Here is a 6,199-nt window from a genome sequence, read left to right as displayed (position 1 = left end):
AAAGGTATTTCTATGGGTTTCGGAAATAAAAGTTACCTCCGGATAATGCAAAAGTTGATCAATTTCCGGAGTAGAAGGTGTTGTTGCTCCCATAGAAGGTTGTTGTTGTTGTTGCACTTCCAAGTTTGGTGTTGCTACCACCATAGCCAATGCTTTCTTTGTTTGAAGAGCCTTTTGCCTTTGTGAGAGTGCCTTAGCCTTTGGTGCCTTTGTTGCCTTTGTTGCTCCCTTAGTCCTTGCCATTGATGAACTAACCAAGAGAAGAATGAAAAATCTTCAATTTGTAGTATACCCAAATCGATTTAAAGGTGAAAGGCTTTGCCTTTATGAAATCAAAAATCGACTCAAAGGTTGAAGATTTTGTGCTTGGTTTTGATTTTTATTGAAGAAGGAGTGATTGATTTGTTGTTAGAAGGATGATTTGATTTGATTTTGGTGAATGTTGTTGAGGGATTTTGTTTTTGTGATGGAGAGGATGAGGGTTTTGATGTTGTGGGTAGTGTTTATGAATGAATGAATGAATGAATGAAGGTGGGAGGGGTTTTTTAAAAAGACCGAAATTTTCGAACTGCAGGGGCAATCCGTGCGGATTCTGCCCAATCCGTGCGGATTCTGCTCTTTTTGGGTTGTGTAAAACTCGCCTAAAGACGGGTGGATTCAGAAGAAGACGCTCGGATTTTTTTGATGCGGGACGGGCGGATTTGCCTGAAGACGGACGGATTTCAGTCCAGGAAATTTTGCTTGTTTTCCTCAGCTGCAAAGACGGACGTCGTTCTTTCAAGACGGGCGGATTCTTTGCTCAGACGCCCGGATTCGATCACGATCAAGAAATTTTCAAAATTCAGCTCAGTTCAGGACGGGCGTCTTTTCTGCAGTACGCTCGGATTACTGAAGACGGGCGAATTTTGTGGAATCCGCTCGGATTCTTCCCCTGTGTACTCGGATTCAGTTCCATCCGTGCACAATGCATTTCCCATACCATTCTTCCATTCTTCTTCAAATCTTGTGTTCGTCATTGTGGGGGCACTACTAGGCATGGATAGCCTAGGCAATTGTCATCCCCACACTAAGCTAAAAGCACTACACATCAATTGAAATTGTTAGTCCCTCCCTCACTTCTCTCAAACATGACAATTATCTTGATCAAAGTAAATAAAAAAATCCAAAGATGACAAAAATGCATTACAAGAATTGAAATGTAAGTTAGGGAGTTAGAAATATTTACAAGTGGTGGTTTAGGGAGGACTCCACCAAACTCTCATTCTTGATGAGATGTCAAGGGGGCATGTCCAAGGTGTTGTTGATGTTGCTCAACACCTTGAAAAAGTAATCAAAGGCTTGTTCATTATCATGGTAGAGGTTTTCAATAGACCTTGGCCCTTGTTGTCGGTCTTGATCGATGGCATTGCCAATGTAGGGATTAAAAATCCCTTCAAATTCGTTGTCCCAAAGACCACAAACTTCATTAAGTTGATCATTGAAAATCTCTTGCTTAGATGGAGACAACTCTCCCAATTTCTTCTCTTGGCCAATGAGGCCATTCTCTTCTTCCTTGGTTGATTTTGATGAGCTTTGCAAGCTCTCCTTGTCACAATTCACTTGCTCTTTGAATGGAGCATCTTCAATTTTCTTCTTCCATTGGAGTTCCGATTTCTTCCTTTCATCCTTTCGGCTATAATGATCAATCATGAAACATGGTTCATGCAAACGAGGAGCTCTCATAGTCTTGTCAAGATTAAAAGTTATGCTTTCATCTCCCACTTCTAGAGTGAGCTCACCATGTTTCACATCAATCACCGCACCCGCGGTGTGTAGGAAAGGTCTCCCTAGAATGATTGGAATGTTGGAATCTTCCTCCATATCAACAATGACAAAGTCCACCGGGTTGAAAAACTTCCCAATTCGCACGGGGACATCTTCCCATATCCCTAACGGTGTCTTCGTCGATCTATCGGCCATTTGGAGTGTGATGTTGGTGCATTTAAGCTCTCCCATCCCCAACCTTTTACTCACCGAGTACGGCATAACACTCACACTAGCCCCTAGATCACATAAGGCTTTGTTGATCGTCGTGTCGCCAATAGTACACGGTATTGAGAAGCTTCCCGGATCCTTTAACTTTGGAGGTGAACTCCCTTGAAGTATTGCACTACTCACCTTAGTGAAGGCGATAGTCTCAAGCTTCCGGATCGACTTCTTCTTTGTGAGGATATCTTTCATGTATTTCGCATAGGCCGGCACGTGATTGATTAATTCCGTGAAAGTAATTGAGACTTCCAAATTCTTCACAATTTCCATGAACTTTCCAAGTTGATCATCAAATTTGGGCTTGGATTGACGACTTGGAAAAGAAAGTCTAATCACGATGGGCTCCTTCTCCTTGGCCTTGTCTTCATTTTTCTTTGAACTTTCTTCTTTTGATGATTCTCCATCTTTGGAGCTTTGCACAATTTCTTCCTTTTCACAAGCTTCCACAACTTCATCCTCAACTTGCTTCCTTGGTGCTTCATACCTTGTACCACTTCTCAAGTGAATGGCACTAACCGTTTCATGTCTAGGGGGATTACTTTGAGGTGGTAATTGCCCCTTTTGTCTTTGTGTTTCCAACATCTTGGTGTGAGCTAGAATGTTGTTGATGGTGGTTTCCTTTGCTTGGCTATCTTTTTGCATTTGAGTGAAAAATTCTTGTTGATTCTTTTGCATTTGGAGGACCGCTTTTTTGACATCAAAACCTTGGTCATTTTGGTGATTGTATGGATTTTGATTTTGGTAACCTTGGTTTTGATTGTAAAAGGGTCTTTGATTTTGGTTTCTCATGGGTGGTGGTGTGTATGTTGTTTGAGGGTTTTGAACATTTTGGCTTTTGTATGAGAGATTTGGATGGAATTTGGTGTTTTCATTATAAAAGTTGGAATAAGGGGTACCACTCTTGTATGCTTGGAAAGCATTCACTTGTTCATTTGTTCCCCTACATTCACCTTGGTCATGTCCCAAAGTTCCACAATTCTCACATATCCCACTTGGGATTGATGAGGATGCCGTCATGGCATTAACATGATGCTTTGATGATTTTGAGTTTTCCTCAAGTCTAGCCATAGCTTGTTCAAACTTCAAGTTGATTGTGTCAATGTGAGCACTAAGTTGAGCACCCAATTGAGTAACGGAGTCCACTTCATGCTTTCCTCCTCTAGTAGCCTTGCGAGGTCTACTATATTGTGAGTTATGGACCGTCATTTCCTCAATCTTGTTCCATGTTTAATTGTCATCAACTTCGGTGAACATTCCATTTGATCCCATATTGTGAATGTTCCTAGAATCTTCATATAAACCATTCCAAAATTGTTGTACCAAAAACCATTCGCTAAGTCCATGGTGAGGACATGAGCGACAAATTCCCTTGAACCGCTCCCAAGCGTCATACAAATATTCTTCATCCCTTTGCTTAAAACCCGTAATTTGAGCTCTTAGCATGTTAGTCTTTTCCGGTGGGTAGAATTTTTTTGTAGAAAGCTAGAGCCAACTTCTTCCAAGAATCTATTCCGAGGGTGGCCTTATCAAGGCCCTTCAACCATTGCTTCGCGGTGCCGATTAAAGAAAAAGGAAATAAAACCCATCTAATTTGGTCTTGAGTCACGCCCGTTTGAGAGATTTCATCACAATAGTCGCAAAAGGTTTCCATATGAGAATGAGGGTCCTCACTAGGCATCACCCCAAATTGGCTCCTCTCAACTAATTGGATGAAGGCGGACTTGGCAATAAAATTTCCGGTTAGATGTTGCGGTGTAGGAGTACCATTTGGTAGATTCTCCTCGGTAGGTACGGAGTGTGATGAGAATTTAGGCATTGTAGGTGGATTTTGCGGGGTATTGTGTAATGGGTTCTCTTCTCCTTCTATTGCGAAAGGATTGACGAACTCACTAGTGGGTTGAACAACTTCACTAATACCTCTTAAATTCCTCCTAACAAGCCTCTTATTGTTCGTCAAGGTTCTTTCGATTTCACGGTCAAAAGGTAACAAATCACCTTGTAACCTTCTAGACATGCAAAATATCAAACAACTCGAAAACAATTAAAACAAACCTTGAGGAGTTTTACTTCCCCAAGGCGAAGAAAGACACAACTAATAACAATAAAAAGAAATCTAAATCAAGTAAACATCGTCCCCGGCAACGGCGCCATTTTTGATCGGGTCCGTTTCGTGTTCACAATTAAAGATGTGGTCGTTGGGTCACGGTCGATTCAAAACACAATTTATAGCTTCACAAACAACTCTACAATTAGTAAATAGTCAAGTAAAGGTCGGATCCCAAGGGACGGGTATTGAAATGAGATTTCTATTGCAACTAGTGGTGTCTAAGGGGTGTCACAAATTGGGTTGATGTAGAAAGTCACTAAAATAAAATAGCAATGAAAATAAACAAGCAAGATGAATTAAAGGGGTGTAAACAATTGATTAAAAGCACTAGGGTGTCATGGGATCATAGGGGAATCATGGGAATTGATCATACAAACATGTTCTCAAATTATAAGCAAGCAATTATTGTTGTGATGGATTGAGTTGGGTTATTGTTGGAATATGTGTCCTCCGACAATAATGCGATCACGACTGTTGATCATGATGATCACATGTTTAAGTCTCATTAAAATGAATACAATTGGGAAGTAATATTGTTACTGTCAACTGGTCAACATATATCGGTAATGATTGGCTGACTAGAGTTTGACATTACTGTCGTGTGACGGTGGTGATCAGTTGACCCCCTAGGTCATACCTAAAGGGCAACCCTCTTAATTGATTATTTAATTAATCGTATAATGTTACGAGTTAATTAAATTACTTGAAAATTGACGGACGATTTTGGAAGTAAAATTTACGTATCATATTGAAATGTGATTAAATGAGATACGGTCTGAGTAATTAAATTGTATAGTTACTCGGATGAAATAAATTGTTTAATGTAACAATTAAATCGAATGAATTGTTATAAATACAATCAGTTGTGATTTATAAATTGGTAAAATATTTTGGCACAAGTAATTATGATATTACTAAGTCGATTTTTGTATGTGACGTATTTTATCAATACGTTGATTTTTAATATGTTAAAAATTACATAACAAATATATGTGACATATGACATGTAACATATTGACAATTGACAAAATTAATATGGAATCCATATTAACTAAAGGTGCCGAAAATAGGAGGGGATGTTAAGCTAATTAATTGTTTAATTAGTAGCTTAACACAATGATTACCTACATCCTAGCCATGCAACTCTAATTTTCTTGTGAAGATAAAATTGTTCATGCATTGGCTCCCCAAAAAGTCCCCCCTTCCACCCGGTTTTTTTATGTGAAAAACCATCATTGGTTTTTCATATAATTTTACCTATTATTACACTAAAAGAGTTTAGTAATATTCATTCTATTCATTCATCCAAAATACAAGTTTTCTAGAGAAATAAAATCCTCTCTTTATCTCTCATCAAAACCGAAAATATTCAAAGTGTTAACAATATTTTTGGTTCAATTTTCTCATAGATTAATATTATAACTAGTATTTGTAATATTAATTTAATTAAGAGGAGCCTTGGGTATTATACATAGGGAGAGATCTTACACTTAGATCTTCATTCTTCCATTGGAATAAGCTCAAGAACAAAAGAGAAAGGTGATCTCTTTTGTGCCCAAATAACCGAAATTCAATATGTAAGGACATGATTTTTCCTCTATTCATTTTATTGTTTGCATGCATAAGATCCGTTTTAATTTATGACAAATTAATTAATCATATATGAGTATGTTAAATATGTATATGAATCTACATTTCCTTCAATCGGTATCAAGAGCCACGGTTGTTTGCATGCAAATTGGTTAAAAGTTTTTCCGAGTTATATGAATAACAAAATAAAACTTGTAAAATTTGTGTTATTATGATATATCACGAAATAATTACATGCATGTTAATATTTCTGGTCCTAAAGTGTTTTAGGATTTTTGGGTTAATTTTTCGGATTTTTATTGTTCATATTTAATAATAATGACATTTAAATGTGATTTTATGAGTAAAAATGTCATTTTTGGTCGAAAATTAGCTATACTTCGAATTTTCACTTGGTTTTTGGATATGTTGTTACATATATTATTTTGAGATAACCTGTAAATTTTCATAATTTTTGCACTTGTTATGCTCGAA

The 6,199-nt window shown here is 37.7% G+C and overlaps 1 non-coding gene across 1 annotated transcript; it reads left to right on the top strand.

The window, feature by feature from the left end:
* Positions 1–3,364: 3,364 nt before the first annotated feature.
* Positions 3,365–3,471, top strand: LOC141644508 (small nucleolar RNA R71). The gene has a single exon (XR_012544123.1). It is a non-coding gene; the product is annotated as a small nucleolar RNA R71 (small nucleolar RNA).
* Positions 3,472–6,199: the final 2,728 nt, after the last annotated feature.

Source organism: Silene latifolia, chromosome 2 (genome assembly GCF_048544455.1).
Source record: "Silene latifolia isolate original U9 population chromosome 2, ASM4854445v1, whole genome shotgun sequence".
NCBI lineage: Eukaryota > Viridiplantae > Streptophyta > Magnoliopsida > Caryophyllales > Caryophyllaceae > Silene > Silene latifolia.
This window is presented reverse-complemented; position numbering and strand designations above follow the sequence as displayed.